Raw genomic sequence first — 27,088 nt, forward strand, 5'->3', positions numbered from 1 at the left:
TTCACTATTTTACCCAGTGGCAACAAATCCAATTGTGCGACCTCAAGGTTTGAGCCATTCTTAATATCTGCTAAGATATTTGTAGCTATATGTGATTTGTCCATGGCGCACATACCACTGTTGCACGCTGTTGAAGGCCTTGAAAAGCATCATTTACAGTGAGACCTTCAGCTAGTCTTTGTTAATTCTTTGGAAAGAGACCCAGTGTACAGTGATGCATATTTATTCTGTTGCTTGATAACTGGTCTACATGTCCCAATGGAAGTGATGGACTGATTGGTGCTCTGCTTCATAGCATTGCCAACAAATTGCAGAACTTAACACCTTGGCTGCTAAGGCTTTTCCCGTCCTGCGCTGAAAATCCTAAAACCCTATTCTTCATGACAAGGTCAACTCGTCATAAGCACAGCTCCAGTGTACTGCATGACGAGCTGACCTTTTCATGAGCACCGAACAGGTTAAATATGCAGCACTGACAGACACTCTGGCAAAATAGCTCTAGCTGAGAACCTTCCATTTTGGGCAGAGCCTCCTAAAACTTTAGGAAGCCCAATCCATCCACAAAAGAAAAGGAGAGGAGATTAAGCGCTAACATTTTCGCCAGGGGCAGGGTAGGGCAAACTCCCAGTGCTAAAAATCAGTGTGAACAGCATAACTTAGCACACTCCACCACTTGCCGAACCCCACGGAGTGCGGCAGAGTTTTTTCAGCACTTCATGGATTTGCACATAGCAGAACTCCATGAACTCCATCCAGGCCTCATCATCACAACTTTCGTCACTTGCAAGACTTTCAGGAATCTTTCTTTGCCTTGTCTCTTGGACTCAGCTGAGGTCCAATCCATGTCCAGATCCTCAGAAGTGGGAGCTTGGGGAAGAAGGGGGCATACTCTTTCTTTTCCTTGCTGCAGTTTGTAAAACTGATGATGGAATATCAGTATTTTCAATATTATCTTGCTTAGCAAGAACCTCAACCTCTGTTGTGCTCCTAGGTCCAGAAGAACCGTTGCAGACTGCTGCTCCTGTTGTCCACATTCCCGGGAGGATTCAGTTTGTCGCAGAGACAACACCATTTCCTATTCACTGCTCTCCATGACTGTAGTCGCTGCAGCACTGAGAGAATGGCCCTAGGTTTTGATAGTGCCTTTGATGCAAGATTCTCAGCCTCTTTCTGCCCAGGGGAGGCTGCAGCAGGTAAGCCATGCTTCCTGAAAAGGATGAGTGCTTGATGCCTGTGGTAGCAACCTGCTTTCTCTCATCTTCACTGGCAAGTTTCATGGCAGGGCCTGCCTTTTTTAAGGTTATCTTAGCACTAGAAGTTAGCACCAAGCACTAGGGGCAGAAGTACATAGCAGTGGAGAACTCAGATGTCACTGTCAGCTGATTCCTTCAGGGCCATTTTTCCATATCAGTACAGTGTGTGATGTCTTCTGCAGCACCTGCAAGCAAAGCAACAAAAAAACAATTACATGTGTGCAAACAGGAGACATTACCAAATGCAACAGAAGTGAAGTCATCATCATCATCATTATCCTCAGGATTCCAAATACTTAACAACAATGTACCCAAAAACATCCATAAACTATTTCTTCATGACAACATTGCATAATAAAATGATTTGTTTGTATACCTCCAGAGCCATAAGGTAAAAAGTAGATTACATAACTGGTGATGCCCCACTACATTCAATGTGGATTCCACAGGAGGCAGGGGAAGGTAGGCAAACATCCCAAAAAAATACATGACACATTATCTAGGCCCATGGGTACTCTAGGATAGGCAGGCAAAAATAGAACAGAATGCATTAAATTATTGCTTTCGCCCTACCAGAGCTGACTGGGACACTCTGGGAAGCAGGGTGAGGCAGACAATTAAAAGAAATTAATACAAATACCAAACCTGTGTAACAATTAGCCACTAGAGCAAATACATATATAAGGAAAATAAGGGAAAAAAAGGAACATAAATGTCATGAGCTTCTTTTATAACAGTTTTTAAAAGTGGAATAAAGGGACTGAAGCGCACACTGGCTGCACAAAATGGTGAAAGCTAGCTATCTGATGAAGGAGGCATGAAAGACAAAAACAAAATAGCCACCAAACACATACACACAGACACACAGAAACACACACACATACCAACACTCTCTCTCTCTCACACGCGCGCACACAACACACAGACACTATACAAAAAGACTGCTGCAGTGTGGCTAGCAAAGAAGAGGCATGGAGAACAAAGAACGAAGGACAGCATATGTCAAACACACATACATTGGTTAGATAAAATAGCAACCCCTGCACAGACAGCAAAGAATGAGTCATACAGAATAAAGAAGACAGTTGACCTACCCTGAAAGCAGCATGTCCGTGCCCTCAGAAAAAAGTCTTGTAGCATAGCCGATAGAAAAAGGGAACTACCTTTTTGCATTTAATCCACAAACTTTCACAACCCCCCAAATGTTCCTCAAAGGCCTGTAGCACAACAGCAGTGCATAGTACAGGACAGACTAAGTCCCAAAACAATACAATTCACACTAAAATAGCAAGCAAATTAGTAGAAAATACATCTAAAAAAACACACACAACAAAATGGAGAAAATGTATATTCAACCTTGGCCTCCGCCATCAAAAAAGTGCAAGCATTTTCTCTTTAAAAAGTTGTCCACACAGTGACCCCCCTAGTCCACCCAAACTCCCACCAACAATTTTTTTTTCAAAAGTAACAAAAAAGAATTCAAATAGTGTGAATACAGCAGGACTGCAAGCAAAGAGAGAGGGAGAGTGATGTTTTCCTTCCAAAACCCAAATCAAAAGCGACTAAGGACTGAATAAAGCAGAGGGAGGAGTCTTTAGGACAGGAAAAGTAAGTTGGTACTATATGTACAGTTGCCAGTCTCGATAGCACTTTTTGTGAACTTCACACTAAAAAAGTACCCAAATGGCCCACCTGGGTAAAATATCTACTCAAAAATGCATTTTGGGTTGGTTTTCCAGTGACTCGAGTAAAAAATCTACTTGAAATGCAAACTGGCAAACGTCCATGTTAAATTACTGCCACTTGCATTCGAAATGTTTGCCGAGCATTTTGATCATTTTTACCTAAAGAAATATGCAGATGTTCATGCTCTTGCATTGTGTCAGTTCTTCTTGGAGCTAGAAAATCCCCGCCAGCAGAATTGGTTACATAATGCCAAGGCATTAAAATTGGTAATTCTGTGACCCAGGAGTAACACAGAATTACAGAATTACTCCAATTACTCTGGATTAACAAAAATGAAGTCCACGACAAACCTTAAAATAAGTTTCGATTGGCTGCTACTACATCAAGAAATGTGTGACTGCAGTCATTTTAGTGCATTTGGACTCAGTTCCCTGTCCTGAAAAAAAGCCTGGTGGGCAAGCTCATATTTAGAACCAATATATTACCTACTGGCGGTCGCCAGTAGGTATATATAGTTAGGATTTTTTCCCTATGGGATTTTTGAAAATTCTATGTCTAATAACTTTGGCGTTTGTGGACGGAATTGGCTGAAATTTTCAGGAAAATGGCACATTTTGTTTCTGAGCAGCCCCTAAAAATTTTGGGGGGGTTCGTCAAGGGGGGGCCGAGAAAAAAGGGGGGTCCCAAAACGCGTTTTTCCCATGTTAATTTCCATAGGGCGGTTGGCCTCACTTTTAGCCCGAACGGCTGAATGGATTTGCACGAAACTTGGCAAAATTGTAGGGACTGGTAGCCCGATGTGCCTTTTGTAGGTCTCAATATATGTGCTCCAGTGGATTTTGAGAAATTAACGTTTAAAAAAAGATATATATCTGTAACAGCGGACTGGGCAGTGGCCCAGGACGCGTACTTTTCGTGCAACGGAGCTTTGTGAAGCGAAGCTGATTGGTTCTCCGGCGTCTGTCAACATTCCAAACAGTCCGTAGCGGCCGCCATCTTGTCTCTCGGTAGGATCGAGAGACAAGAGGAGGCGAAAGCGAAGGGGCAAATGACCATAAGGGGGAATAGTAGATCCTCGCTGACCCCCTAGGTTTGATGTGGAGGTTTTAAAAGGGCCCCGCGGGGCAAAAAAATAAAATAATAATAATAATCGAACGGCTGAATGGATTTGCACGAAACTTGGTAAAATATTAGGGACTGGTAGCCCGATGTGCCTTTGCTAGGTCTCAATATATGTGCTCCAGTGGATTTTGAGAAATTAACGTTCAAAAAAAGATATATATCTGTAACAGCGCTCCGCTTCACGTACTTTTCGCGTTACGGAGCTTTGCGAAGCTGATTGGTTCTCCGGAGTCTGTCAACATTCCAAACAGTCCGTAGCGGCCGCCATCTTGTCTCTCGGTAGGATTGAGAGACAAGAGGAGGCCAAAGCGAAGGGGGAAATGACCATAAGGGGGCATAGTAGATCCTTCCTGACCTCTTAGGTTTGATGTACCATTTTGCCAAGTTTGGTGTAATTCCGTTCAGCCATTCAGGCTGTAGACGTATGTAAATGTCCTATGGAAAATTGCATGGGGAAAACACATTTGAAAGTGTTGAAATTTAGAACCAATTAAAATGTTACTTTGGTTTTGTATTTGTGTGTGATGAAAGTTAATTGGTTATGTATATATGTCAAATGAGAGGAAACCACAGCCATTTTGTGATACTACTGTCTGAGGTACATTTGTGAGGAATTTTTGGTGGTGAATTTCTGGTGTTTGATTTACACAGTACTAACAATTTTCCTACTTTTAAAAAGGTGAGTTGTTAATTTGTAAGGGGAACTATGTTGTACACTTGAAGATAATTTGAAAAATGTTTTCTGTTATTTATTTGCAGTCCTTCTGGTATACTAAATACTTGATAAAGTTAGTTTTATATTATGTATTACTAAAAACGATAAATGAAAGTGATTATTTTTTTCTGCAATTTACAGCAAGCAATTTCAAAATAAAATGGCTCACAATGAAGAGACCGTGGCAATTTCTTTTGAATTGTCCACTACATTGATTGAAATTGAGAGCACCAATAATGAAACATTGTCACAAGGAGGACATGACTTGTATGATTCCATTAGATTGATTGAAATGGACAGCACCAAGAATGAAATATTGTCACAAGGAGATGACTTGAATGATTCCACTACGTTGATTGAAATTGAGAGCAGCAATAATGAAATATTGTCACAAGGAGGAGATGACTTGTATGATTCCATTAGATTGATTGAAATGGACAGCACCAATAATGAAATATTGTCACAAGGAGGAGATGACTTGAATGATTCCACTACATTGATTGAAATTGAGAGCACCAATAATGAAATATTGTCACGAGGAGATGACTTGAATGATTCCACTACATTGATTGAAATTGACAGCACCAATAATGAAATATTGTCAGAAGGAGGAGATGACTTGAATGATTTTTTTGATCAATCTCTTGATGGCGAATTTATCGAGTGTTTGGAGACCATAGAGTTACAAGAATCATTATTGCAGACTTTTCATGAGGACATTGCTGATGAGGACATGTTACTAGTTCTTTCAAATTTAGAAAATTCTGAAGAATAAATTTATATTTAGAAATCAAAAATTGTTTGAGACATTATTCATTTTTATTTTTAATTTATGAGGTTGTAGCGAAGTGATTGTAGTATAAAATGAGACTTATAGTATAGAGTGCAACATTTTTATGTTACATGGTAAGTTTACTCATATTTACTTCCCTTCTGCCACTATATTATCTCCAATGTGTATTTGACATCTCTTCTTCATCTCCGGCCTCCTTTCTCTCACTGTGTGTCTCCGATGCATCTTATCGCTGCTATTTTGTGTAATTACAGAAGAGAGTAAAATAAAATAGTTCGGAACGTGAAAAGGGGGCAAAGTAGAGTACTCCTCACCCCCTAGGCCTTTTTAGGCGGTCCCAAAAGGATCAGTTTCTGCTTTCCTGAGAGATTATGGTATGAGTTCTATATACCACAATAACTTGCATTACAACATGCAAGATATCTATCTCCTATTACCAACTTTTGGAGATATTCGCGCTAAGCGCGAATATCTCCAAAAAGTAACACCTGCCCTGAGCAGTTCTTAGCCATGTTATCCAATGGGAGGTGGATAACATGGCTAAGAGCATTAGCTCGGTAATGTATGAATATCGCTGAGTTTTTAGCGATATTCATGCATTGCGGCCGTTTATTATCGCATTTGTGATAAACCTTGATAATAGCAAGGTTTATCTTCGATAATTTCTGACGATGCTTAGCGGTAAAAAATTCGTTGGTAAGCATCGTTAGCGATAAATATCGCTTAACTTTGGTAATATGCCCCAACGTCTGTTAACGTTCGATTCGAAGGAAATGAGGAAGTGTTGAAAAACAATGTCTGCGCCATCTTGCCTTTTTTGAAATGCCACACTTTTGTCGTGCACGGCAGCCATTTTAGATGTCTTGACCAGACCCACTCTCCGCACGCTGTCGATTCGTAGCATGGCTCCTCACCCTCGCAAGCATCTTCCCCAGGCACTGGTCACCCCCGCTCTCTGTCTTATGCATGGGCAATAAACCTCCCCCCATCTGCGCTGCTCTTCCCTGAGAATCACACTCTGTGCCCGCCCGACACCTCCCTTTCGCCCTATTCACTACCGCACCCTCTGACACTCCTCTTCCTCTGTGTCCGATTGTCCAGGCTATCAGCTAGCCCTGCAGATGTAGTTTATGGCCCCAGCTGTAAAGAATCACCCCTCTTCAAAGGAGTTATAGTAGATCAAGGCCCACACCCGATGAGATCCGTCACACCACACGTGTTCCTACTATCTGAAAACTATCCTGTATTGTGATTGGGGAGGGGACCGAGCCTGAAGCGGAAGATTCCAGGAATGACTCTTTGTACATCAAAGTTTTTACAATTATGTGTCACATTAAAAATATATAGCACTCCAACAAAGTAGTAGGAATATAAAACTTTAATAACATATAAATATATACAACAAAACAAAAACAGTAAAAACATTTAAACAACGAAGAGACCGTGGCAATTTCTTTTGAATTATCCAATAGATTTATTGAAATTGACAGCACCAATAATGAAATATTCTTGTCAGTAGCGGTCTGTTGTGCGAATAGTTCCAAGGCAGCAGAACGCGCTGAAATCTAGATGGCACGAAAGTGATGTCTAGCAAGTTGCCGCCCAGCACATAACGGCGTGGGGCGCCGCGGGGGTGAGTGAGTCCAGTAGGCACCACAGCTATTCTTACCGGCATTGCAGAATTACTGCTGGGGACAATGCCTGTGCTGTAGCAGGGTCACAGCAGAAACAAAAAGGATTCTGTTGAAGATGTTGTTGGTTTTCAATTTGAAAACAGTTCTGGTGTCAACTGCTATGCTAATGTAGTGGTTAATGTTTTGTTTTCTCTAGAAAATGTAAAAGAGGGGGAGGCAGTCCAAAGTTCCGTTAAAAGGGCAAAGGAAAGGATCGGTGGTTTGAACTATCAGTCAAAAAGGGGAGGGGGTGCAACAATTTTTCCTACCGGGTCACACTGTGCTTTCACCGGAAGTGAGGTCTGCAGGATTCTAGTAATTCAAAGTGAGGCTGGCGCCGACGTCCCGCGGATACAGTTTCGTCACTCCACGGTGATCATGGCAGTCATTCCCCATCGGGGGTCGGAGACTCCCGCGGCTCCTCTAGAATCTTCAAGGTCGTGGAGGACTACGGTGGTGGAGTCAACCAGTGACCGGGCCATTTCTTTATGCTGGGCCCGCTCTTGCCAGGTCGACCGCCATTTTGAGAGTTCGGTAGCTACTGGCGATCGCGGGGTCAAATGAGCGGACGGGCTTCACCCTGCCGGGCGAGACGTTGCAGCATGGCCACAGTGGAAGAACTCTTTTCCGGGCGCCTGGAGCGCTGAGGGTGCAGCTGGGAAGCCTCCACTGGGGAGGCGGGAGAGGCCTGTTCGCACGGACTCTCCCTCCCAGTGCACCCCACGGCGTCTCGCTTGATATTTGTTATGGCCGGACCAGGCGATGAGGACGAGGGGGGGGGGTCGGAGGCATGTGCAAGACATCCCCCCCCAGGGTTGTTGCAGCAATTATACAAGAAAGAAGAAGTGTCCCGTCCGTCTTCGGGCCGGGCTTCCGGTAGATGTCGGCCGGACGCCCCTGGCTCTGGCCCCATGAACGGGTTTCTTGGTTTATCGGCTGCAGCCGGATCCCGTCGGCCTCGGCCCCCCGACCGTTGGTGGCCGGACCGGAAGAGCATGTGGCGGGACTACCTGCAACTCTCAAGGGCCACCGCGGCCGGACTGGGAGAGAGAGGGGAGGGTCGAGGAGACAATCCCCCCCCCTGCAACTGTTCAGCGTTGTAAAGGCAATCCCCTGGCCGGGTCCCGCTGGTCTCGGCCTCTCCTCCGGCTACACCCTACGTTAGGATCTCCTGGCCGAGGCGTGGCAGCAGGACCTGCCTTATATGGGCTGCTCCCGGCTGGGCGTAGCCGGAACCCTGCCCCACCTTGGAAGTTTCCAGAGTGGGGGCGGATGTTCTACTGACTTGCATTTTCCCTAGTCTATCGATTTTTTTGGCGTGGCAGGCGGTGGGACAGCGAGGGGTGATTTGGTTTCTCTTACTGTTTTTCTGGTCTCTCACCAATGGCATATTTTAACGTTTTCTTGTTTCTAGGACATTAATAGGTTTTATCATTACGTTATGTTATCGTTTCTTTGTTCGTTGTTTAATAAAAGTTCATGTTCATCAGTGGCCTACTGATTTTCGTTTTCCTATTCTTTTCTTTCCAGGTTGTTTCATGCTAAAGTTTCTGTTAACAGGATACAGTGATCACTTCGTTATTATTGCATATGTCCTTTTCACTAGGGGTGCTCTCTGGTCGGGCCAGATGACGTATGTCTAGTAAATGGTCCGGGTGAAACAGGTGCATCAATCAGTGGGGAGTAGATAGGCATGACAGATTACAACGGGGGAGAAAGGTCTGCATTACGTACCCTTTCACTACTTGCAAAGATTTTCCTACGTTTATTTGCAAACAGGGAATACCTCCAAAAAGAACTAATTCCGAAACAGTCAATGTTCGGACAATCAATCAATCAATGAGGAATGAAATAGGTACGACGTGTTAAAGGCTTGCGTTACCTACCCTTCACTATCTGCAAAGGGAGAGAGAATATTCCTATTCTTCCTCGTTTGCAGGCAGAGAAGATCCTTAAGAGAACCAACTTCGAACAATTCAATGCTCGATTCAAACAATCAACAAGGGGTACTGTGAACACAAATGAACGCCGCTTATGTACATACGCATTGCTATTTTCAACAGGTTGTTCCTAATGTTTCTATTTTAGCGAGGTCAAAAAGAGATCCCATTAGTGGCCTACTGATTTTGCTCGATTCCTTTTGTTTTTTTACACGGTTTTTCGCTATCTGCAAAGACTAAACAGAGTATTGCGACTCTGTGCTTGTTTGTAAATAGAGAATGAGCCAAAGAGAACAATCAATCAAATGGAGAGAGAAGCAGGCACGACGGATTACAAAGGGGGCAAAGGGCTGCGTTAACTACCCTTCACTATCTGCAAAGAGAGAGTACTCCTAATAGAAATGAGGGGTGGGGGGCAGCATTCAAAGCAGATCAGTGTGCATAAACACGAAAATGTTTTTACTTACCACGTACTTGACATTCGACAGCTTATGATATTTGCTATTAAAAAACCATTGAAATTCACTGAAAAAACCATAGGTTATAGACCATATATAGTTAGGAATTAGCATTTACAAAACCTTGAAAATTCACTGAAAAAACCATAGGTTATAGACCATATATAGTTAGGAATTAGCATTTACAAAACCTTGAAAATTCACTGAAAAAAACCATAGGTTATAGACCATATATAGTTAGGAATTAGCATTTACAAAACCTTGAAAATTCACTGCAAAAACCATAGGTTAGAGACCATATATAGTTAGCTGGACATTTTATTGACATAAAACCAATGAAATTCCATATATAGTTAGTTGCACTAACTATATATCGCGCACCCGCAATCCACTGCTGATGATGTCACATATTACATCATTCATGACATGGTCAGTGACATCAATGATGACATCACTGATGACATCTCAAATGACATCACTGATGACATCACTGATGACAACATCCAGTGACTGTATAATTCTGTAAAGTTAAAATATGTCTTACATATTGAACAATGAGTGGATGTATAAGTGTCTGGACGAAGGATTTAGTAGGTGCATGACTGAATGTATGAGTGACTGATTAAATGTGTCTCACTGAGTGCATGGGTTAGTGACTAAACTGTCTTAATTTGTGCATCATTATGTGGGGAGTACCAAGAGGAGGCTCAGAGATAGAATCGCTGAACACTTTAGGGCCTTAAAAAATGGAGATACACGATACCCAATTGCGTCACACTTAGTTCAGAACTTTGAGAATAAGGACCAACATGTTTTTTGCTATCATGGAATTGACCACATCAAACCAGACCCGCGAGGGGGTAACAGATTGCTAGCTTTGAGGAAGCGTGAGGTACTCTGGTTGATTAGACTCAAAGCGGTTGAGTGTGGCCTTAATGTTGACCATGAGTATGAGTTCTATTTAGGAAACTGAGAGTGTAGGAATAACAGTAAAGTAAGAACTATAAGCTATATGGTTGGTGCCATTTGTTCCTTATCTTGTATATACTAATGTCTCCCAACACTGAAAACCCTATATAATGAGAAAGTATAGTGACTAGTGAAGTTAGTACATACTGATGTATAGGTTTACTGAGGTCAGTAACTGATTGGATTATGAATTTTGAACCTACTACCTCTCGTAATTGTTTTATGCTATGAACACTTAAATTTGATAGACAATATTCAATGATGATTACAAGGAAAAGGTGGTGGTATACCAGAGGACTCCTGAGGCTTGCAGGTTTATGAGAGTGTTAACAAGGAATAGATATTATAATAACCTATATACATTGAGACAACGATTTTTATACAAAGTATTTATACAAGTTATAACACTGTTTATAATTAGCCCGTTATTTTGGGAATTATGAATAACAACGGAAAACACAAAAATATGGACCGATAAATAATTATATAACGGTGTGTGCAACAACTGGATGCACACTAGTGTGATAGTTGAGTATTAAATGACGGTAACATGGTATCAACGGATAACAACAACATGACTCAATAACCACAGTCCTCAATTGTACCGATATAATTATGACGGGACTGTGATTTTATTGGGTTTACATTAAAACAAACATATTAAACGATGGCGCTCGCACGAATTACTATATGTTGCCACTCTAAGATGGCACCCGTGCTAGACGCCAAAGTTGGACACTACAAGATGGCGCCCGCTGGATTTACTATAAATTGCCACTCCAAGATGGCACCCGTGCTGAACGCCAAAGTCGGAATACTTCGGACTTACGGACGGTGAGCACGCTGAATGAGTATAACTTTGTAGTTACTAACTAGAGTAGATCTGGAACTTATGAGTGTACCCTCTTATTTTTACTAGACACGAACACGTGTGCAGGCTACCAAAGAATATAAGAGTGACTAGAAGACTTAACAGTAAGGGGACGCACAGATATAGAAGTTTAAGGTGAGATATACGGAGTTGATATATACAGCTGTGTGTTGATATTCTGCTTAAACCGTCATATGGCAAACAATAAGCATTGATAGCGATGTTATTTTACTTTAGGGACTTAATTGGCCAATCCGCGGATATTTGGATTACAATTTACTTGGAATTGAAGACTATGGAATGATCAATAGATGTTGGAGTTCAAGATATAATAAATTCGTAACGACCTGGTGAGTGTAATTATCGGTCCATTAACTACTAAACTGCCCAGATTAGACCTGTATTGGCTATTACTTGATCCGATAAATATTGTGTATTTAATACGTGACAGCACCATTTGTTAACTTTACTTATAGGTGTTGAGATAATCTTCAAGATTAGGACAATACCTGATAACAATCAAGTACACTACACTTGGACGATTAGAGTGTAGATACCTATCTGGAAATAGGTGAGTTCTAGACAAGTGATTGGTTATGACAAATTGGAGAACCTATAAGCTAAGGGTGTTATCAGGGACCATCACCTTTTACCCTATATATGTTTTCATATGACTCGTGTGAAATTACAGTTTATGATGCTTTGAAATGTAAATGGTTTACATTTGAATGACTGGCAAACACGTTTTTGGTATATTAGACTCTTCTTTATGTAACTAGTGTGTTAATACTTGTAATCATTGATTGGACCTAAGTTAAGGTTGGAGAAGTTATTTAAAATGATTTATAGCGATTTTATGTTGGAAAATGTATATATTATTCTGCGCTGTTACTTCTATTTAGTGTAAATTAAGACTGATTGTGTGTATTTGGGTTGCAGCCCTGAGGAAGTCATTAGTCCTAAACGGACTTGACGAAACGTGCGTTGGCTGCGAATTATCATTTGATGAAAATTGGATTTGAATTGAAAGAAGACTGGACATTAAAAATATAGTGAAAACTATATAAAGACTCTTTTGATATTTGATTGAGTGCTCGGAGGATCACAGTAAGCGTCTATATGTTTCCTATGTCAGTGATCGGAGTGTTTTTTGACAGTTTTTGCTCAATTATCGCAAGGAACTTTACATACCTGCAGTTCAGTTTCGTATTTGCAGGGTTTAGGCAAGCCAGCACCGCTTGCCTTCTAGTGCGAGATCCTATCTGCTTAAGCTGGTCCTTTAAGAGCTGTTGGCGTGCTGGCCGTAGCTCTTGGCAGAGGCAAGTCATATGAAGTATATCGCCCTTCTCTGTGTTGCAAAAGATGCAGGCATCGTGGCCATTGCTCCTGAGCCATGGTGGAAAATGCTCTCTGATGGGCAAGACCCCTAGTCTCTATTTTAAAAACCTTGCAAATTCACTTAAAAAACCATAGGTTTCAGGCCTTATATAGTTAGGAATTAGCATTTAAAAAACCATTGAAATTGCTCCTATATAGTTAGTTGTACTAACTATATTTCGCGCACCCGCGATCCACTGCTGATGATGTCACATATTACATCATTCATGACATGGTCAGTGACATCACTGATGACATCACTGATGGGCCTTATATAGTTAGGAATTAGCATTTAAAAAACCATTGAAATTGCTCCTATATAGTTAGTTGTACTAACTATATTTCGCGCACCCGCAATCCACTGCTGATGATGTCACATATTGCATCATTCATGACATGGTCAGTGACATCACTGATGACATCACTGATGACATCTCAAATGACATCACTGATGACATCGCGGAGTACGCGCATGGTACACGTACCGTACGCGTACGGTGCGCATACCCCACGATTTTTTTGCATTTTTTTTTTTTGCCCTTGGGGGTCCCTTTGGGACCCCCTGAGAAGGGGTAGAGGGTTGGGGGGCTCTACCCTGCCCCCTTTTCGTGTTTTCCACTCTTGTTTTGGGCTCTCTTGTGCCTCAGTTCTCCTGAAAAACAAGATGGTGGCCAACACTTCCTGGTTTGGACAGTTTGGAATGTTGACAGTCGACTGCCAGCCAATCAGATACTCGCTTGTGCACGTGAGGGTACGCGCACGTACGCGTACGGTGAGCGCATATAGATATATAATTTGCTCAAATTCAATTTTCTCAACAACAACTGGAGGGATTGTCACCAAATATAGAAAAGGCACTACTGCATACCTGTCCCTACCATTTTGCCAAGTTTGGTGTAATTCCGTTCAGCCGTTCGGGCTGTAGCCGTGTCTAAAGGTCCCTAACTATATAAGGCCTGAAACCTATGTTTTTTTAAGTGAATTTGCAAGGTTTTTAAAATGCTAATTCCTAACTATATAAGGCCTGAAACCTATGGTTTTTTAAGTGAATTTGCAAGGTTTTTTAAATGCTAATTCCTAACTATATAAGGCCTGAAACCATGTTTTTTTAAGTGAATTTGCAAGGTTTTTTAAATGCTAATTCCTAACTATATCAGGCGTGAAACCTATATTTTTTTTCAATAGGTTTCAAAGGTTTTGTAAATGCTAATTCTATTAGCGGATAACGTTTATATATGTTATTATCCTTCTGGGACCACCTGAGCAGCCATCTTGTTTTTCAGGAGAAGTGAGGCACAAGAGAGCACAAAACAAGAGTGGAAAACGCGAAAAGGGGCAGGGTTGAGACCCCCTGACCCCCTAGCCCTTCTCAGGGGGTCCCAGAAGGACCACCAAGAGCAAAAAAATATTTATTTATTTTTCAAATCGTGGAGTGCGCGTACCACGCATTTTTTTTTTTTGTTGCCCTTTGGGGTCCTTTTGGGACCCCCTGAGAAGGGCTAGAGGGTTGAGGGGTCTCTACCCTGCCTCCTTTTCGTGTTTTCCACTCTTGTTTTGGGCTCTCTTGTGCCTCAGTTCTCCTGAAAAACAAGATGGTGGCCAACACTTCCTGGTTTGGACAGTTTGGAATGTTGACAGTCGACTGCCAGCCAATCAGAAACTCGCTCGCGCTCGTAAGGGTACCCGCAAGTACGCATACGATACGCGTACCGTACGCGTACGGTGTGCGTACGGTGAGCGCATATAGATATATAATTTGCTCAAATTCAATTTTCTCAACAACTACTGGAGGGATTTTCACCAAATATAGAAAAGGCACTACTGCATACCTGTCCCTACCATTTTGCCAAGTTTGGTATAATTCCGTTCAGCCGTTCGGGCTGTAGCCGTGTCTAAAGGTCCCATAGAAAATGCCATTTGAAAAATTTCAAATTCAATTTTCTCAAGAACTACTGGAGGGATTTTCACCAAACATAGCAAAGGCACATCTGCATACCAGGCCCTACCGCCAGTAGGTAATATATATATATATATATATATATATATATATATATATATATATATATATATATATATATATATATATATATATATATATATATATATATATATATATATATATATATATATATATATATATATATATATATATATATATTCAAACACAAGTTGCCTGCTATAGACGAGCCCACAAAAGTAGGTAAGTATGCCTTTCATTTATTGAAGGAAGCAGCAAGAGTAACAGCCCAGTGCCTCGCTCAAATCTTCTGTCCCGCCCGACGCGTTTCGTGCTTGGTCAGCACTTCTTCATGGGCTTTGGGCAAGTCACGCTGTGAGAAGGCACAACAGATTAAATCCATGCAAATGTCCAAGTTCCCACCTCCGTGGGCGCGGCCAAAGAGCGTTGAATCCTGGTACTTGTAGTGCCTTGTAGTTTCCCAAGTGGGTTGCGTGCCTTCTCCACAAAAATTAAAGTTAGTTTTACCCCAGTGGGTTGCAGAGTACATCAGGGCTGTCCTCCCCGCATCCGTTCACTCCTTCAATGGCTTCCTTGTCCTTACGCCGCCTCGTCGTTTGGTGGGGCAGCAGGGCTGCATGGAATGCAGCGGGAATTTGTCCGTGGCTCAGGCGGGGCCGCTGTAACATTCAAACACAAGTTGCCTGCAATAGACGAGCCCACACAAGGAGGTAAGTATGCCTTTCATTTATTGAAGGAAGCAGCAAGAGTAACAGCCCAGTGCCTCGCTCAAATCTTCTGTCCCGCCCGACGCGTTTCGTGCTTGGTCAGCACTTCTTCATGGGCTTTGGGCAAGTCACGCTGTTAGAAGGCACAACAGATTAAATCCATGCAAATGTCCAAGTTCCCACCTCCGTGGGCGCAGCCACAGAGCGTTGAATCCTAGTACTTGTAGTGCCTTGTAGTTTCCCAAGTGGGTTGCGTGCCTTCTCCACAAAAATTAAAGTTAGTTTTACCCCAGTGGGTTGCAGAGTACATCAGGGCTGCCCTCCCCGCATCCGTTCACTCCTTCAATGGCTTCCTTGTCCTTACGCCGCCTCCTCGTTTGGCGGGGCAGCAGGGCTGCATGGAATGCAGCGGGACTTCATCCGCGGCTCAGGAGGGGCCACTGTAACATACAAACACAAGTTGCCTGCTATAGACGAGCCCACAAAAGGAGGTAAGTATGCCTTTCATTTATTGAAGGAAGCAGCAAGAGTAACAGCCCAGTGCCTCGCTCAAATCTTCTGTCCCGCCCGACGCGTTTCGTGCTTGGTCAGCACTTCTTCATGGGCTTTGGGCAAGTCACGCTGTAAGAAGGCACAACAGATTAAATCCATGCAAATGTCCAAGTTCCCACCTCCGTGGGCGCGGCCACAGAGCGTTGAATCCTGGTACTTTGCGGGACAGAAGATTTGAGCAAGGTACTGTATATATGTCAAATGAGATGTCATCAGTGATGTCATCAGTGATGTCATTTGAGATGTCATCAGTGATGTCATCAGTGATGTCACTGACCATGTCATGAATGATGTAATATGTGACATCATCAGCAGTGGATTGCGGGTGCGCGAAATATAGTTAGTACAACTAACTATATAGGAGCAATTTCAATGGTTTTTTAAATGCTAATTCCTAACTATATAAGGCCTGAAACCTATGGTTTTTTAAGTGAATATATATATATATATATATATATATATATATATATATATATATATATATATATATATATTATATATATGTATTCATTTTACTGATAATTCATTGAGGAATTAAAAATAAATTCATTTGCCCATCCCAAGCTTCAGGGAGGCACCAAGGACCCCATCCCCCAGGGCTTATTTTTACATCTAGGGGTAGGTGTGTGGGGCCAAACTCCCCAAGCTTTAAAGAGCCCTGGGACCCTATCACATAGGGCAAATGTTATAATTTAGGATAGGGGAATTTTGGCTCCCCCGCCCCAAGCTGTACAATGTGCCTGGGGATTACATCCACTGAAATTGAAGTTTTCTCCCACTGTGACAGCAGAGTGAAAATGTTCTCCCACAAGGTGGGAGCATACAGAACGGGTGCTGGCGGGGAAGATAGGTGGGGCCACCGATATCCTGGGGCTCTCTCCGTTGTTGCCCAACTTATTAAGGAGATCTAGGTGCCCCCGGTGGGAATCGGGTCACCCACCAAAACACTAAGTGAAGAGGCGTGGCCAAGATGGCGGAGTGAGCGGACATGTTTTGTCAGCACTCAGTCGCCACCTGGACTTACACATTTTCATACCACTTGCGGTCCCGTTTGGCCCCACCGGAGTCCCTTCCCAGACAGGAGACACCATCACTGCTGCGGTGCCTTGCCTTCGGGGGGCTTGCTACACCATGGAGAGAGATTCCTCGAGCTTTGGTCCTCTCAGAGGGCTCGAGTCGCTGAGAAGGCACGACTGGAGGAGCCTGCGCGGACGCTCCCGTTCATCGCCTGGCTTTGCCCTGTATCGGCATCAGCATCGCGGTGCCTGACAAAGCCCATCGACCGCCGCAGAGTAAGAGCGTGGAGCGGCATGATCCACGGGCCCGGCGGTCATGGAGGAGCCAGGGCCCCTGTTGAACCTGCTGCGTCATTGAGCCGTGACCGGACCGACTATCACGGTGAGAGCCCCCACGTTCCCGTAGCCTGTTGCTGGAGACTAAGGCCGGAGCTGGATCTCTTCCCCTCTGAGAGGAACTGTAAGCTTTGCCGGGCCCCCGACGTTGGTGACCTCAGACCCAGTGGGGAGGACGTGGACTCAGGCCTAGAATACCAACGCGTCGTTATTAGGGTGTGGTCCACCTTCCTTGCTGAGGTGCAGAGGGCTCCCCATAATGTGGCCTTGGTGTTTGGAGGGGATCTATGAAGCAGGGAACAACTGGCTGTCTTGCATCGTAGTGGGAGTTGGAGGACTACGAAGCCCTCGAGCACCAACAGTGGCACTAGCAGAGAAGGAGGAGGTTCATCCGGATCGTCACCTCAAGGGCGAAAGAGCCCTCCCTGGAGGCATGGCGGGAGATCTCTGTGACTGTGGTCTGCTTGGGTCTAGGTTAACTACACTGGTGGGCCCATCCACTGTTGTCGGTGTTGAGCAGGGGCACGGGCACTGCAGGACCCTCTGCCTTTGCCCAAAGCACCCTGCCCCCAGGACTGAAGGTATTTTGTGACAGGGTGCACGGTTTGTGCAGCTTTGGAGCAAAGTGGTGTCTTTTGCTGCTGCAATACACCCGTAGGGGCGCAGAGTAGAAGTGCACTATCAGGAGTTTATTGCATATAGTGTTTGCACACGCAAAGTGCACATCTTCCCACCCTATGCACACAAATGAATGTGTCCCGCTGCTGCTTATGTGAGGGGACTTGGATGGTGGCTCACCTCTTCTAATTGGATCTCACCCACCTGCCTCCAACTTGTGCGTAGTAGCGGCGACCCTGCATGGTACGTTTGGTAGACCCCTTGGGAGGTGGTGGGGTTCTCCTGCCCCACAGCACCGAAGCTTATCATAACAAGCTGTCAGGCCGAGGGTCACCCCACCACTGCAAGGAATTTAGATTGTGGTGTAGCGCCCTCCTGTCTGCCCACATTGGGACTGCTTAAGACCGATGGACTCCCCATTAACACAGCCGCGCTTTTCTACACACAGTAACCCTAACCGACCTGAGCATGATGACTGCCAAATGCAAAAAGGAACGCTCAGTGCAGGACTTCCTGTTGAAGTCCTCTGGGGACTCGATTGGAACTGGACCGGCACCAGTGGAGGTGACGCTGAAGGATCGGTCACCGTGGGTTTCTGGAGTCCCTATGTGCATTGCAATGGAAAGATATATTGGCTATCAAAACGGATTTGCAGGTGGACCTCAGGGAAGTGCGGAGAGACATTGATGCAGTGGGTGAGAGGGTGGCATCCCTATAGGATTCCACGGTGGCCAGGGACGAAGAAATTGCAGCACTCCAGCAGGAGGTTACACGATTGCAAGACCAGCAACTAGACTTGCACTCCAAAGACCTGGAGAACAGGTCTAGATGGAATAATGTCCAAGTCCGTTTATTCCCTACTGGCGCAGAGGGTGAAGACCTAGAAAGATACCTACAGGCGCCATTTCAGACGGTCCTGAACTCCTCATCAGAATCTACAGTTAAGATAGACCGCTGTCACCGAGTTGGGCCCCCCAGACAGCCAAATCGCCCTCCTAGATATCTTGCCGCGTGTGAACGATGTCAAGGTTAAGGAGGAGATTCTCAGGGCGGCCCACTCTAATCAAACTCTACAGTTTCGCAATCACACTCCACAACTCTTCCAAGAACTTGCCGCTAGCACTCTACAAATGAGAAGAGACTTCCAACATATAACGAATCATCTGAGATCGACAGGCATAGCCTATACATGGGGCCACCCATTCTGCATCATCTTTCGCTTTGAAGGGAAACTTCACCAGCTTCGCCTCTTGGCCGAAACCTGCAAACTGTTAGGCCTGGATCTTGATAATCAGGTCACCCAGTCCACGGCTAAAGGTTCGGGGGGGATAGGTGTCACATCAGCGAGTCCCCGGTTCAGGTCTAAGATTGGATCGACTATGCCCTGACCCTGCAACAATTGTCAAAGAACGATCACTGGTGCTTCGCTCGCTCACTGGTGCCAAGAAGGCTTCTCTGGACTTTAATGACTGAGGTATGATGAGTTGGGCTTGCTGTTCCTCATGTCCTGGTCCAGTGGGGACGGGGCAGGTTACGTCTCCTGAAGAGAGATGTCCGTTACTCTCTTGACTGGCCCAATGCTTCCTGACCTCCCTTTGGGATAAACATTTCAAATTTTCTATTCTTGTTTGTTTCTTGCTTTTTGTTTTGGTTGGGTAGTTTGAGAGTGGGTGGGTCCTCCTCTCCAATGAGCCTGTCCGACTGCTCCCCTCAGGGTTGGGCTGTTATGGGGGTTTCTAATGCTCAGTACCTTCCCAGGCTCGCCAGGCTTACAAGGCTCCACATCCAAGTGTACATAGATTTAATATCTCCCACTGATATATGGAGAACAACATAGTTAGTCTTAATATCCGAGGCCTCAATAGCCCTGTAAATCGGAAGGCCTTTGTTGAACAGTCGGAGGAGGATATTTGCCTCCTTTAGGAGACGCATCTACTTTCTAAGGACACACATAGGATGCAATCCAAATAATTTCCCTATCAGTATTGGTCCTTTGGAAGGGTAAGAGGGGAGGAGTGGCCATTATGTTTTCTAAACATTTCAGAGGCGAAGTGGTGGGCCCTGTGGCAGAGATTAAGGGGCGACTGTTGGCCTGGAGTATTCAAGTGGACTCCTTTAATTATACGGTAGAATCCATCTACTCCCCTAATGAACATAAGGAAGAGTTCCTGATTGAAGCCATCGCGAAAGTTCTCTACACACCAGACCCTGCCATTGTAGTGGGTGGAGATTTAAATTTGGTGATGGACACAGGAGTAGACCGGTCTGCCTTGAGGACAGGGGAGCAGGAGCAATGTCTTCGGCGGGTAGGGAGTGGTTGGAGGATTGCGGGATTAGGGATGCTTGGAGATCTTTATATCCTAAAGACCGAGATTACACTCGCTACTCCGCAGTTCACAAAACCTACACTCGCTTGGACCACTTTCTTGTCACTCCCCCAATTTGGGAACGTACTCGAGCCTCTACTATTGAGGCACGATTGCTCTCAGATCACGCACACATCACATTGACCATACGGGTGTCCTCCCCGGCCTCTTCTGTCCCCCAATGGCGTGGGAAGGACTCCTAGTTGACATTCCCCACAGTGGTTGCTGCGATTCGAACCATACTGACAGACTATATAGCACTTAAAGATGACGGTTCCGCTGCACTGTCCTCTGTTTGGGAGACAATCAAACTGGGAGCCCGTGGGGCCTTTATTGCTAAAGCTGCATACGAAAATAAAATCCGAAAAGGAAAAAGTGAAGAGCTACAATCGAAAGTGAGGGAATTCATGAACGCTTAGGGGGCCCCCGGATTTGGCAACAGCTTGAAACAGAGCAGCTTCACCTCCGGCGTTTAAATCTAGATAGGGCTGAGCATGCAGTGGGAAGATTGAAACACAAGTACTTTGTGGGGACGAACAGAGGGGGGTGCCTGCTTGCGCATTGCTTACGTAGCAAATAGCATGCGCAAGCAGTGAAAACTGTGCACAACGTCTAAGGGACTGAGGTTTCTGAGAACTTGGGCATTGCTGATGCCTCCCGGACCTATTACTCTGAACCATACTCAGCGGAGACCCTGCTTCCTTCAGGCTCACTGGCCTATGAGGAAGGGGCACTAGTGTCCCCCCTGCCCCCTACCGATGCTGATACTGCCCCTATTCATACTGTGGAAATGATAGCCGCCATTGCCCTGCCTGAGGCCCCTGAAGGCCCATAGCCCAACGGGATTAGCACATTTTTTTATAAGACCTTTATCGCAGATCTTCCATCTATAGTCATGGATTTGCATGCCTTTATCGCAGAGTTAGCTCCCTTGTTCATCCGCTTGTTCATCTCGTTCACCGATACCAGCTCCCTTACTGCATCAATGCTGCAGGCCTAGATCACTGTCATACCCAAGCCTGATAAGGATCTCACGTGCTGCAGTTCCTACCATCCGATCTCCCTATTAAATGTCGATGCAAAGTTATTTTCTTGTATTCTTTCCCAGTGAATGAATCCCCTGATGCCTAGATTGGTAGTTGCAGACCAGGCATGTTTTATCCCTGGTCGACAATGTGGAGACAACACTGTGTGGGTGTGCCATTTGATTGACAAGGTCCATCGGTCATGGAAGGAGGCTTTGCTATTGGCTGTCGATACCGAAAAGGCTTTCGACAGGCTTATATTGGCCATACCTGTTTGCAACCTTGGAAAAGTTTTGGGATTCGCATTCGGTTCTGCAAGTGGATTGCCAGTATTTACCACTCCCCAGTGCTTCGGTTAGGGTAAATGGTGTTTGTTCGGCTGGGTTTGCAATTGAGATATGCACAAGGCAAGGCTGTCCACTCTCACCTCTGCTTTTTGCCCTTTATATAGAGCCTTTTGCACAGAGGCTTTAAGATAACCCCAATGCACAGGGTATTCCATTTGGTACGAATCGGCGTTTGCTTAGCCTTTGCGCCGATGATGTCATATTCTCTATCACTCACCCCCTCACTTCTCTTCCATCTATAGTCATGGATTTGCATGCCTTTGGTCGGGCTTCCAGTTTTAAAATCAATCTGCAAAAGTAACACATTTTGAACTTAACCTCTAAACAGCTTACAGTTGATGCTCTCAGGGCCCGGTTTGATTTCGACTGGGTATCGGGGGAAGTGACTTATCTGGGACTGGTCCTTAAATTTCCTTTAGCAAAAACCTCAGATGTTAACCATTCTAATCTGCTCATGCCTATGCAGAAAGACCTGGCACAGTGGCGGAGGTTGCCGCTGTCTTGGTTGGGCAGGCTTGCAGTGCTCAAAATGAATATCCTGCCGAGGGCGTTTTACATATTTCAGACTCTCCCCCTTCTCCCTCCTCCGGGGAGGATTCCTAACATTCAAAGAGAAGTCGAGCAATTCATCTGGAGCCCGGTTTCCCCAACGTTTTCTGGCCTCTATATTACAATACCTGGTGGAATGGAACTGTCCAATGATGGAGAAAGATTGGGTCTTTATGGACTAGACAGTTGCAGGTCGTCATATCTGGACAGAGGTATGGCTGACCAGGGCCTCTCGAGCGTGGGGGCTGTATTCATCTCCTATCACGAGGCCAACAATGCAGGCCTGGGACAGAGTATCCCAGTGAGCGAATCTAACAATGTTACCATCGCCTATGTCTCCAATATTCTCCAATCCTGATTTTCAGCCTGATATTGCTAAGGGGGTGGGCTTGAGCAGGATGAAAGGGGGCTGTAAGCGGTTAGGGTGTCTCTTCGACCATAAGGGATAGATTCCTTTCATTCAACTTGCGTAAGACTATGACATTTCTCAGTCAGACCACTTTCTTCACACACAAATGTTCCATTGGGTTCTGGATGCATCCACGCGTCCCTTGCTAGGCAGACTAATGCTTCAGTTTGAAAAATGCTTATTCCTTAAAAACAACAATCACACAAAAATTGAACTGTACTCGCTTCCTTCCCAGGGGATTGGTAAGAGTACATCTGCTGGACAGAGGCAGTGGGAAGCGGAAATTGGGCACACCCTGTCAGACAAAGAGTGGAAAGACATTTACTATTGGGCTCACCACACCGCTCACTCTATGGGACATACAGAGCAGCATATAAGATTAATACTTACAGATATTATACCCCTTCTAGGATGATGAAGTGGAGTTGGAGTGTGATAGCTTATGATGGAGGGGTTGCGGGAGCCTTGGAACTCTTCTTCACCTCCTGTGGAATTCCCCGAAACCTTCTAGGTATTGGGAGAGAATTTTGGATGATGTGGACTGGGCCTTCAATACTTCGATCCCGAGGGTTCCCACCTATACAATATTAGGTCTACCAATGCACTGACCTTCTCCTAGTGCTCCCTCAGAGGTAGACAGATGGCCCTCGCTCTTAATGCCGCCCATCGAACACTCTTGGCTTGTTGGAAGACTGATAGAATTCCGGAGCCTACACAGTGGCTTCATCAATTGTGGTCTCTTTTGGGGATGGAAAGACTGTCAATGGCCACTCTGGGGGATACATCTGATTAATCCCAAGATCTGGCCCCCCTTTATAACCATTCTTTCCTCAGAGTTTTGAGAATTAACCTGTCCTAATTATTTGTGTATCTTGAAATTAATACCGGACATACAAGAAGGGGTGGGTGGGTTTTGGGGAACCCTCTATTGAGGACCCTTAAGTGTTTCTTCTGTTGAGTTTTTGTTTGTGGTTTATGGAAATGCAGACTCTTTGATTCAACAACTGTGACATTTGCATCAGATCTCCCTAGAGAGGCACTTCACAGTGGTCAACGTGGATATGCTTGAGTAACAAAGTCTAATTTGATCCGGTTTACTTCTGACTGTTTTATCGTTTTTGACGCAGCCAGCCCTGGATGGGTTGTAGGCGACTTGCTGTGTATTTAACCTGCCACAGTGATGCCTGATTTTTACCTTCTTGGTTTTCATTTGATGATTTCTAATGCTGCCGGCCCATTGGGTTGTAGGCGATGAAGCTGTGTATTATTTACTATATATTCTGCCAATAATAACAGATTTAATCCTAAAAAACTAAGTGGGTGCCCCTGCCCAAAGTGTGCCATTAGAGCTGTTGGAGCCTGGTTAACAATCTTATTTGGAGCCCTCAAAGACCTTCTTTTCCATGGATTCCCTTACTATTACCTTCCAACTCTGCCCCTCACTTCTCCAAAGCCATTTTCTCACATGCATTATTTTATTTAATAGTATTACTTACTCCAGTGTATGGTGTCTGAGTACTTTATATTACGCAAACCTTATACAGAGACAATGACCTATGTGTGTATATCAGTTACATACGACACTGAGGAATAAAAGGCGTAGAAGTCCCATGTCATTCATACTGGTAGGCAGTATATTTTAAGAGCTTTAAGTCTAGAGAAGCACAAACTTAGAATTTAAAATGTAACAGTTGTTGGAGGTAGCATTACTCATAAGAATATATTTTTACTCTAACAAACCCTTTTAGCAACATTAGGATGATTAAAGACTGAGGGAAAACATAACATTCTAATCTGTACCATGAGTTTGCATCACATCTCTGTAATGACAGTTCTTAGGTCACTGTGCTATATTAGGATTGTAATTTATGAACTGCAAGTAACAATAGGGTCTCTGTGCCAAAAGGAGTAGTCCACTGAGCTATCCACATAAAATGCAGATCCCAGATACTCTCTGTGCTACTTTTTGATGAGTCAAAGCTGCAACAAGGAAAAGCTCCAATCTCTTTCCAGCCCTTAAGGGGCTAATTTACATATGTATTGATGTATGGTGGTCCCCTGATCTGGGCAGGGACACAACAAGCATATTTTTATAATGCTGTGGGGGCTTCAGGGAATACATCAGCCCATCAGAAATACTATAAAATTAACCCATTGTTTCCTGGGGTCTATAGAACATGACCCCAGGAAATATTACTGATTTGTTTAAGCATTCCCAGACCTGGAGATTTTACTTTTCACCTTTGGAATGCAAGGACCCTTTGTCGAAGATCTTATTGCTGCATTCTTTGGCTTTAGGAGTATAAACAAAATACTCTGGCACTTGTTTATTGTTCTTTTGACTATAAATGCTTTTTTTAAATACATATTTACAAACATTACATTAACTCCTTGCCAAAACTAATAGGCCTGCCTTTTATCTACTGACAGTGATTTAATGTAATAAATTGGGTTTTTAGTTGAGTGAGAACCCTTCCCGGGCAACAAATATAGTCCTTATCACAGTGAACCACAAACGTCACTAAATTAAACTGTGCTTTACTTGCTAAACCTTTGCACAAAAGCAGTCATGAGTAACTTAGAGTCACTGTGTTAAGTATTTATGCAGCACACATACAGTAATAAAGTGAGAACAAAACACAAGAAACATCCCACACCAATTTAGAAAAATAGATAAAATATTAATTAATTAATTAATAAATACAAAATAATACCGGAATGACAAAACTCCAATCGGTAGACCTGAAGATATTGAGTTTTAACCCTCTAAATGCATGTGTCTGCTATTTGCAGACACTTGGGAGGTATTTAAAGGCCCTCCAGAGAGAGTCCTTTATTTGGTTTTACATCAGTGTCACGAGCAATCTGATAGATTTTTCCCCCCCTTTAATGACTATCATCGCGCAAGTCATGCTGAAGTCATTACAGGAATGCTTACAGAATGCTTTGGGGAATATCTCAGCCCGTCCAGGTATTGATTCCTTTGGGAGAGGTATAGTTGGAATGGGGAGATTCTCCCCTTTCTAATACTACCTCTTCCAAGTAGATCCATGCTTGGGGTTCGCCAGATGAGAGTGATCCCCTAGCAGGTATCCACCCACAAGCCACCAGGGAATGGACAGCAGCCCCTTAGGCCCTCTGCTGCACATTTAATTATTACAGTCGTTCTTCTCCCCTTTGGGGTTGTGGGGGGATGGGGATAATTACCCCTGATCTGCCCCATGGTGGGACAAAACCCAACTAGACACCAGGGAAATGTTTTTTTTCTTAAATATAGGGGTGAGGGCTGCCCATCATGGGAATGGCCATAGTATCACCCTAACAAAATCGGCATCAGGCTTTCTGCCCCCCTAGGGGGCAGATGGGGTTAATTACCCCATATGCCCCCTGGGGAGGGGGAAAGCTCACTAAATGCCAAGGAAATATTTTTTTATCAAACTATATAGGATGGGGACCACCCACTATGGGCATGGCCATGCCCCAACCCAATTAAATGCCACAACATTATTTCTCCTCCAGCTAGGGGGTAGATGGGGGTAACTACTCCTGCTCAGCCATACAGGGGTAGAATCGGACTCCAACTCTAGTGGCAACCAACGATACAGACCCGCACGGGGCGGTTGGAGACAAGAGAGGCAGCAATTCCCAAGACTAAGCATGGGCGTAAAATCCGCTCCGCTCGCGGATTTTTCGGATTTTCGGCAAATCCGCAATCCGCGAACTCTCGCGAATTTGTCAAAAATCCGTGAATCCGCTCGCTGCGGATTTTTTGCTTGGTTGCGGCGCGCGGCGTGGTGCACGGCGTTCACTTTCCGTCATTAAGCGTTTGCCGAGTTGTTTTTCTCGATCATATTTTGCGAGTGCTGCGCCATTTTGGATCTTGCTGCGTGATCCCGCGGGAGTTTGGCGCCCGCGAATACGTAATCGCGGCTTGCCACCTTGCACAGCACACCTCGCGAGAGATCGCAATTGCGAACACGTAGTTGCGGCGGAAAGGAACAATCTCGCACTCGCGAAATAGAGATTTTGCAATTCTGCACAAGAAATCCACCAGCAAACAGGATAAACCTTCAGAAAATGATTATTTTTATCAGAATCACTCCTCAGGTTGACATTTGCAAGGCCTTTTTTTTTGCAAGGAGTCCATTTTTTGGGGGGGGGGGAGGAAGTGCCCCACAGTCTCCAACTTCCTGTTCCTGTCCAGCAGGCTCCTCCCAGTGCTTTGTCCATCTTCTGGTCACTTTCATTTGGATCTGGAGCTGGAAGGATTACTTTTTGTGGGTGCTGCGGGATATTTGGATTTGAGGCCTTTGTGACTTTCTTTGGAT

Source organism: Lissotriton helveticus, chromosome 10 (assembly GCF_964261635.1).
Source record: "Lissotriton helveticus chromosome 10, aLisHel1.1, whole genome shotgun sequence".
Classification (NCBI taxonomy): Eukaryota; Metazoa; Chordata; class Amphibia; order Caudata; family Salamandridae; genus Lissotriton; species Lissotriton helveticus.